Below are 9,457 nucleotides of genomic sequence, written 5' to 3' on the forward strand. Positions count from 1 at the left end.
GGGTTTTTCCAGAGAGCTGGCTACGTCAAAAAGGTGTTTTTAGATAAGGCAAGGCAAGTTTATTTGCATAGCACATTTCAAGTACATTCAATATAGCATTGAAGTGACTCAGTTAAAACTAAACTGGAACAGGACGGATCAATGCAAAAACTCACGGACTTTGTACGTGATTGCAGACAACAATCCTACTTTCAGCACATATGCTGAACATAAACGGTTACGCCAAATGTATTTCATGGTAAAGTGCCTGCAAATAAATGAATATTCTTATTGCAAATTTATGGATCAAGTTTAATTTCCATTTAAATTTTTTAATGCATTGGAATATTGCTTTTTGTACAAGCCACTTAAAAAAAGTCCAGAAGTGTCCAGCTTTTGATTTTACAAAATAGTGAAAGGGAAAACTGTAAATTGCCAACAGTGGAAAACAGCACTTTAGGAGAGAAAGCTGATGTTTTTATGAGCAGTTGATGCTTTAATTAATATTCAGGAAGAATCTCCTCCAAATTCATTAAGTGCTGAGATTGAAGCCAACGCAGCATACAAGTTACCACAACCAACAACTAAAATGTAGTTTTAATCTAAAATTTAGAGTTGTCCTTGGACATCAACACAGTCAAAAAAAATGTTAAGCTTTATCAAACAGTATAAATGTTATTTTTGATTTATAGTAGGGTGATATTGCAATCGTTCAAGCCTGAAATGTTTATTTTCTTGTTTAGTTTGATGGTGATTTTTGTTTGGTACCTTCACATCGTGTTGGTGAATGTGTGCAGTATTAAGTCCTTGGATGTTTCTTGTATTGTTTTCTATTGTGGTTCAAACTCTCCTAGGGCTAGGCAAGTGATGGCATTTTAATTCTGATATCACTTTTGGCTTCTAAAGAATACAAAAACAATATAAATCAACTGCTTGGCCAGTTGAAGTAAACTGTATACTTGTTATCATTTAATGCCAGGGGGCTACGAGATAACAGAAAGTTGAAAGACTTATTTTGTCCAAGTTTAAAACTTTAAAACCAATTTGCCTTTTGTCCAATAGTCTCATTCCACAGCAAATTAGGTTTATTTCTGGAGCTGCCAGTGGGAAATTACATTTGGCTTGATCGCAAATGAATACTATTGAACTTCATCTCCTGCTTTAGTGGAATAAGTATTTTAAGTAGTAAGTATTCCAAGAAGCTCCTAAGGGGTAACATTTTAAAACAATTATTCCAGTTTAGATTTAACCAAGCTGGAATAGTTTCCACTATTGCGTGTTTATCCATAAACCTCAAGACATTCTTATGGTGAATGAAAACGGAAAAACTGACTAAACGTCACACTATCTGACAGAGTCAGATAATATTTGAAGCAGAAGAAGCTAATGATGTTATTACTTGATCAAGCCATTAGAACAAAATTAAATCTGTATTTAATACAATTATATGAAATCATATTTCTTTCGGTATAACAACATAAAAATGTATGAGGGATATTATTTTATTTCAATCAGTAGAATAAAACATGTTTGTAAATTTCAACAGATCCTATTTTCCAAATGATTTTTAAACCATTTGGTTTGGTCAAATCTCAGATACGTATTTATGATACAGTATTTCTGACAGAAGGGAAAAGATTTATAACATAAACAGTTACCTTTTACAGACATTTGCCTTGCCACGCAATATTCTCTGTCCTTTTGCACCATTTCCCAAACATCACACATGTACTTAAGCATGATAATTACAAAAAGTATGACAACTACCTATTTTTTTGTACAACAGAAAAACATATCCCAGGCCTTTTTTTATGTTGGTAAAAACAAACAAGATTTTCACAACCCTACCTTAACATAATGAGGATTTCATTGTTTTTTTTTTGTTTTTTTGCTGAGGTGCTTTACTTCTGTGGCTCAATGATGCAAAATAAGGGCTGGTGCTTGTTACTGCTGACACACACCACATTTGCCTGGGAATCCTCGCTATCACCAAGAAAAACTTTCCAACTTAAGTACAACAGACAATGAGCAAGTATGGGCGAGGGTGAAATTAAGGAAAAGAAGGAGAATAAATTAGGAAGAAGAAAGAGAAAATGAAAGGAAATGACAACGACACCGGGAGACTTCGGAGGGACTGAGGGGGTTGTTGAGGGAAAGAGATTTCAGCCGTTTCCCAGTATCATGCAGTCCTCCAGAAAGCAAACCCAAAAAGCACATCTGTCATACTTAAATATCACAAACTACAAATGGGACGACACAAAAACACAAACACAGCTGCTGCCTTTTCCCCTGACACTACTCAACAGCTGCTGAGGGACACACGCACACAAAACCAGGAGGACAATCTGTCCCATCAACAATTATCTGAGAGAGAAGACCCATCACAACAGTCAAAACACACACCGTCCCATAAAAATTATAAGTCAGGGGTTGCCATGCCAATCTGTCAGTTAAGAACTTTGCCATGTCAGTAAAGGACTTTCAGATCATGTTTTTAGGTCAAAATCAAGCCGTCGGTAGATTTGACGATGTGACATTGTTTTTTGGAGTGTCATCAAATGCAGCAAGGTGTGACACCAACTACAACATCAACAACAATTATGCAGCCAAAGGAATTTCTCTCTGATAAGATTCATCAAAATGTTATATGGTGCAATAGTTTTCTACTTGGTAAATAAAATGGACCCTGGGTGAATAAACAGTGAGAGGAAATTAACGCGCGTGCTAGGGCTGGGTGATATGGACCAAAAGTCATATCTCGATATTTTCTAGCTGAATGGCGATACTCGATATATATTAATATTTTTTCTGTGCCATAATTGGGGTTTCCCCCAAAGCATTATAGCATAGCATCTCTGTTAGCTTCATTTTTTTCTGAGGCAAACCCTTAAAAAAAGTCAGTTTTAATACAAAGCCACGTGCCAAATGTCACACAGGTTCCTTTATTAACAGAGGTCTGCACAATATCAAAATGTATAAAACAAATGAAATAAAAATAAACTGCCTGCATATATAGAATAAAAATGCTTCTTGAATAAAATAAAACAAATATCCCTTTTAGGGCTGAACGATATACCGTTATCGTATCTATATCGAGATATGAACATTCAAGACATTAATAACGGAAAAGCAACGATATAAACGATATATTTCCGCTCGCCCTGCTTGTAAAGCTCGAGCAGTCTCCATAAACACTACTTTTAAGATTGCCCTTGAACGCACCACTACGGCCAGCCAACCACAAAGCTTATTTCATGCTTGCTGTTGATCGACAGCTGAAGCCAACCAATGACAAACATAGGAGGGTGGGAGGGAGACGTAGACCGAGACGCACACAGCCACACGCACAGGAGAGCGGAGAAGAGCGGAGAAATCCAAACGGAAGAAAGGAGACATGAGTACGGAGGATAATGCGGCCGGTGGCAGTGCAGAAGCTAATTTTGTGCCAAAACATAAATCATCCTCCATTATTTGGAGGTATTTTGGATTTAGAAAGGATGATGTCGACCAGAGCGAGGTGTTGTGCAAGTCGTGCTTGGTGAAAATTGCGACGTGTATTTCGCAGCCATCCGTTTTTTTTTTTTTGAAATTACAAAATAAAAATAGAGAAATAAACCAAAATAATCCGTCCCCCATCTTTTGTTTTGATAATAAAAAATTCATTGATGTGTTTGAAAATCGAAATTGGGAATTAAAACAGCGAGTGGAAAACTCTTTTCTCTATTTCCTATTCGTTGGAGGATACTGAAAAACAAGGATTGGACAAATGTGGGGATTGCACATGCGCAGTAATAAATTAAGAAAGTTGTTTCTGGTTCTTTTGTTGATCAGATTGAAAGTTAACATTTTTAGATATTTAATTGTTGAAACAGAAAATAAATCAAATATGAAACCTGGGAGTGAAACATGAGTGTAATCTGTCTTCACTTCGTCAGGAAACTGCAGTGATGTTGTGACAGTCCGTTCAGCTGCAGCGTCCAATCAATAACATGTACTGAACTCTAACTCTAACTGCATTGGTTATTTATCGTTAAAGCGGAGCTACAGTAAAATATTTTGATTATTATTTATTATTGAGTGACTTTATGTTAATGTTGATGACTGGCAGTGAGTTCTAATCAATAAAACTGCACTCTTTTGATTTCTGATGTTTTTATTTTTCTGAAAAATGCTTGGTTTTCACCGAACCGAAGTCATATCGTATCGTATCGATATCGAGATATCTGGCATAAATATCGAGATATGAAATTTTGTCCATATCGTTCAGCCCTAATCCCTTTCCTGCATAACAATTACATTAAAATACACTGTGCAATTAATACAATGTAGACAGTAACAGGCAGACTTTTCCACTGAGGTTGACAGTTGTGCAAATAACAAAACATTTGTGAAACATTCAAGTCAATTTGTCACAAAATAAGCTATATCAAAATCATTAAAAAAAAAAAAAGCTATATCGATATTGTCTCGTACCATATCGCGTTTGAAAATATATCGATATACATAAAAATCTCGATATATCACCCAGCCCTAGTACGTGCATATATTTCTAGAGCCGCTTTAAAGAAACTGACTGGAATAAAAAAAAACCATAAGCTACAATCTTAATACCTAAATCCAGAAAAATATTTATACGACATTGAATATCATAGGAGTAAAAATAAAAATTTAAGGGCATAACAGTTTTCTACAAATGCATATTAATCCCAACACAGTTTCCTGTTGTATTGGTGGTATATCACTGAGACGTTTTGGCTAAAATACCACACAGAAAACAATCGATCTTTTCATAGCAGCCACTTTCAGGGGAAGTCCCTCTTCTGAGATCACTCCAAAAACTCTGTGTAACCATGAAAACTTAAGTTTGGACAAAAATGTCATTCAATAACGTTAAAAATATGTTATTACCCTACAAGAGAGCGTACAGTACATACTCTCACTGCTAAAATTGACTCGAAAAGCAACCCATGCTCACACCACCACATAGAAAATGGATAGAAAAATACTTGACTGGCAATTTTATTCTCAAATATGTTTCCCTTTTCTGGCAATTGACCTCCGACAGTTGGAGTTGAACAATCTCACAGTGAGTCAGATTGGCACAACACTGCTGATAGAAACTCTGAAGGTACAAAAAGGCCAGATTTGAACACAGACACAAAGAAAACAAAGGATGCTCCAAGAAGTAAAGTGAGAGTTTATATTGGTGTGGCGCTTCCTCGAAGGGTTGAGGAAACCAGTCTATTTCCAAGAATAGACTAAACAACGATACCATGATGTCATATTTCTATTGGACAGGTGAATGTGTTTTACCTTTTCATATATGATTCAGGTAGTTTAAAGCCTTGTCCTTCGGACAACATCAGAAAAACTGTTGATTCCTGGTTTGCAGCTAGACTACAGTGTTTTATAACTTAGACTTTACTGTATCACACTCAGACTATCTCATTCTTGCAAATTTTCCAACTATCGTCTAATCCACTTTTACAAGTATGGCTTGCCAGTTCTGATTTTTGATGACTCAAGAGTCTCTTTCTAAGAGTTAGTACTGACCACATTGAAAATCATTTTAAAAATATGACTTTTACACTCTACACATCTGTAACTGGTTACACGGTCTTCTCTGCCAATGCAAATCCACAAAAGTAAAGCGCTTCAGGTCACTGGATAGAAGAGTGTGTTCAAACTCTAAGAAAGGAAGAATTACAGTATATGCATTTCATCCACCAGATTACAGGTCCATACTCTTTGTTTCTTTTTTCATTTGTCTTGCCCCTTCGCTGATGACACCTGATACTATGAACTGATAGCCATGATTGTGTTTCACTGGAAATTAGGTAAATTGACTTAACCACATTACTTTTAATACTATTTCACTTTGATCCAAGCCCTATTTTATTTGTAAACACAAGATTTCTATCGTTTTTCTGTCAAATTCAAGGTTGAACTTGGGAAAGAGTAAGATGTCTATATGGGTACGACTGGAAAGTGAGAGAGGCCTAAACTCGGATTATATTATCACATAATAATTGGTTTACAGTACTACAATGCATAGTTAATAAAATATTAACTATAAAAATATAGTTAATAAAATGCAAGCTTGTGATCACCTTGGCAGAAACAGAGCAAATATCCATTAGTTTACCTACTTCTTTGCTGTTATACTGCCATAAATAAACTAAAATTAGCCTGACACACTTGTGCCTGAAGAGAAGCGGGTTATTTCAGAAGAATAATTGGCAATGCACAAGAGACACGAGGACTACTACATCCTCGGCAAAGCCACCAGTCGCTTTAACTTTGACAGATGTGAAACCATATAGACGAAAAGGTATCTATCTGATGAGTGACAGTCTCTTAATTTACCTTTATTTAAGACTACCTGGAGGGAGCCTAATAAGAACGTACCTGTAAAGTCTCCCGTTTTGGTCGGGAAACTACCGTATTTTACCTCTCTTTCCCGCCGTCCTCCCGTATTAGTATTTTCCCGTCAATATCCCATTTTATCATATAATCATTTTTAAACTGCAAACTGAATTGTCACTAGCCTCGCGAGAACTGCCCCCTGCTGTAGCCTGGGTGGCCGTTCTTGCGAGGTTAGCGGCGACAACGGGGAACAAACTCGGAACAACAAATCAGAGAGATGGATGGATGTAACGAGAGAGAAGAAATCTCTGCCCAAAAAGCTAAGACTTCGTGTAAATGTCTCTAAAAATGGGAAACCAAATTTACTTTCCTAAAGAGGAACAGGAGTTCTGAAACTTATTTCAGCTACAGGCGCGGAAACATGCGTCGTTGTCATCAGTCATGAATGCCAGAGAGCCTCATGAGTGAAAATGACAAATTAAAATGTAAATGTTTCACTTGAAGACAATCAATGTGTATATAAACTGAAAATATTTAAAATAAATACGTGTGCTTTAATTCCCCTTTGTGTTTTCATGTAGGCTCTATTATAGGAATTGCACAGTATTTCAGTGTCAACAAAGGTCGGCCTGTCAGATTCTGAGCACACAATTGTAGTTTGTAAGTCGTTGACAGGTAGATATTTTGGATTTCTCGTAAACCTGTCCTGGTTAAAATGTAAGATACTGGACCTGGTTGGTGGAAAATTTCCCATATTTTTAAATCCAAAACTTGACAGGTATATATCTGCTGAGTGACAGTCTCCTTATTTACCTGTAAGGCTATCTGGAGGGCCTAATAAGCCTAATAAGGGTGTAGACTAGAGCATCGTCAGCATGGTCAACATCACCATCATCTATCTAATCTATACATTAAGGCAAAGAACCTGAACCTTAATAAAAATTTAACAAAACATGTAACAGCACGATTACACTTAGGGAAGTCGGTCATAATAATGGAAGATGCAGAAAAACTCCACAGAGCTGCTTCCAGACAGGACAGATTTTGGTGAACCCACTTTTAATCCTGAAACCAAGACACATCCAACATGCAGAACAAACATGACCAACACGTTTAACAACACGGCTACTGTTTAGGGATGGATGGATGGATTAGTGGGTAAGTGGATAGATAGATAGATAGATAGATAGATAGATAGATAGATAGATAGATAGATAGATAGATAGATAGATAGATAGATAGATAGATAGATAGATAGATAGATAGATAGATAGATAGATAGATAGATAGATAGATAAATGGATGGATGGATGGATAGATAGATAAATGGATGGATAAATGGATGGATGGATGGATGGATAGATAAATGGATGGATAGATAAATGGATGGATAGATAAATGGATGGATGGATAGATAGATAAATGGATGATGGATGGATAAATGGATGGATGGATAAATGGATAAATGGATGGATGGATAAATGGATAGATAGATAGATAGATAGATAGATAGATAGATAGATAGATAGATAGATAGATAGATAGATAGATAGATAGATAGATAGATAGATAGATAGATAGATAAACGGATGGATGGATAGATAAATGGATGGATAGATATATAGATAAATGGATGGATAGATAGATAGATAGATAAACGGATGGAATGATAGATAAATGGCTGGATAGATAGATAAATGATGGATACATGGATGGATAGATAGATAGATAAATGGATGGATGTATAGATAAATGGATGGATAAATGGATGGATAGATAGATAAATGGATGGATAAATGGATGGATAGATAGATAAATGGATGGATAAATGGATGGATAGATAGATAAATGGATGGATAGATGGATGGATAGATAGATAAATGGATGGATGGATAGATACATGGATAGATAGATAAATGGATGGATAGATAGATAAATGGATGGATAGATAGATAAATGGATGGATAGATAGATAAATGGATGGATAGATAAATGGATGGATAGATAAATGGATGGATAGATAGATAAATGTATTTATAGATGGATACACAGATACACAGACAGATACACAGATAGATAGATAGATGTATGTATAGATGGATAGACGGATGGATAGACAGATAAACAGTTAGATTTATAGATGTACAGATAGATACATAAACAGACAGATGTACACTGTATAGAACGATCAGCTTCAGCTGTCACCGGCAGCTTGTTGACCTTAGCCTGGCAACATGCTAACGAGCCCAGTCACTAACCAGTCCGAATGAGACAAATTAAACTCTTAACTCTTCCTATGATGTCACCTCTAACCCCCCCTCGGTGTTTCTGGCTGCCCCCCCGAGCCCTGGGCCGGACCGGGACCGGGACGGACCGTAATACCCGCGGCTCGTTAGCCCCTCGTGCTAACGCTAGCGGGCTAGCCCGCTCTGTCGTTGTTTCTGTCTCAGACCGCTCCGATCTCGGGGTAACTAACCTGCAGAGGCCAGGGAGGCTCCGCGCGGATCTCCGCGGGGCTGGCTGCTGCGGCAGGTGGAGGTGGAGGTGGAGGAGTGGAGAGACGTGAAGCCTCGAACACAAAACTCATGAAAGACGAGAGAAAAACATCCGCGAGGCTGACGTCATCACAGCCAGGACAGGCGGACACGTGACCGCAGGCGCCGCCTACCGGCTGAAACCGGTACTGCAGCCTCCGTCTATATGGATGGATGGATGGATGGATGGATGGATGGATGGATGGATGGATGGATGGATGGATGGATGGATAAATGGATGGATGGATAAATGGATGGATGATGGATGGATGGATTGATGACGGATGGATAAATGGATGGATGGATGGATGGATGGATGGATGGATGGATGGATGGATGGATGGATGGATGGATGGATGGATGGATGGATGGATGGATGGATAAATGGATGGATGATGGATGGATGGATTGATGACGGATGGATAAATGGATGGATGGATGGATGATGAATGGATGGATGGATCCATCCATCCATCCATCCACCCATCCATTTATCCATCCATCCATCCATCCATGTATCCATCCATTTATCCATCCATCCATCCATCCATCCATCCACCCATCCATACATACATCCA

At 37.6% G+C, this 9,457-nt stretch overlaps 1 protein-coding gene across 1 annotated transcript in view; it reads right to left on the reverse strand.

Moving 5' to 3' along the window:
* The window catches only part of LOC133448277 (inositol hexakisphosphate kinase 1-like), a 47,162-nt gene extending 38,189 nt beyond the window's left edge, over nucleotides 1-8,973 (reverse strand). The window contains exon 1 of the mRNA XM_061726653.1: nucleotides 8,822-8,973. The gene's annotated coding sequence lies outside the window, so the exon portion shown is untranslated. The remainder of the gene's footprint in view (nucleotides 1-8,821) is intronic.
* Nucleotides 8,974-9,457: the final 484 nt, after the last annotated feature.

This window comes from Cololabis saira, chromosome 8 (genome assembly GCF_033807715.1).
Source record: "Cololabis saira isolate AMF1-May2022 chromosome 8, fColSai1.1, whole genome shotgun sequence".
Classification (NCBI taxonomy): Eukaryota; Metazoa; Chordata; class Actinopteri; order Beloniformes; family Belonidae; genus Cololabis; species Cololabis saira.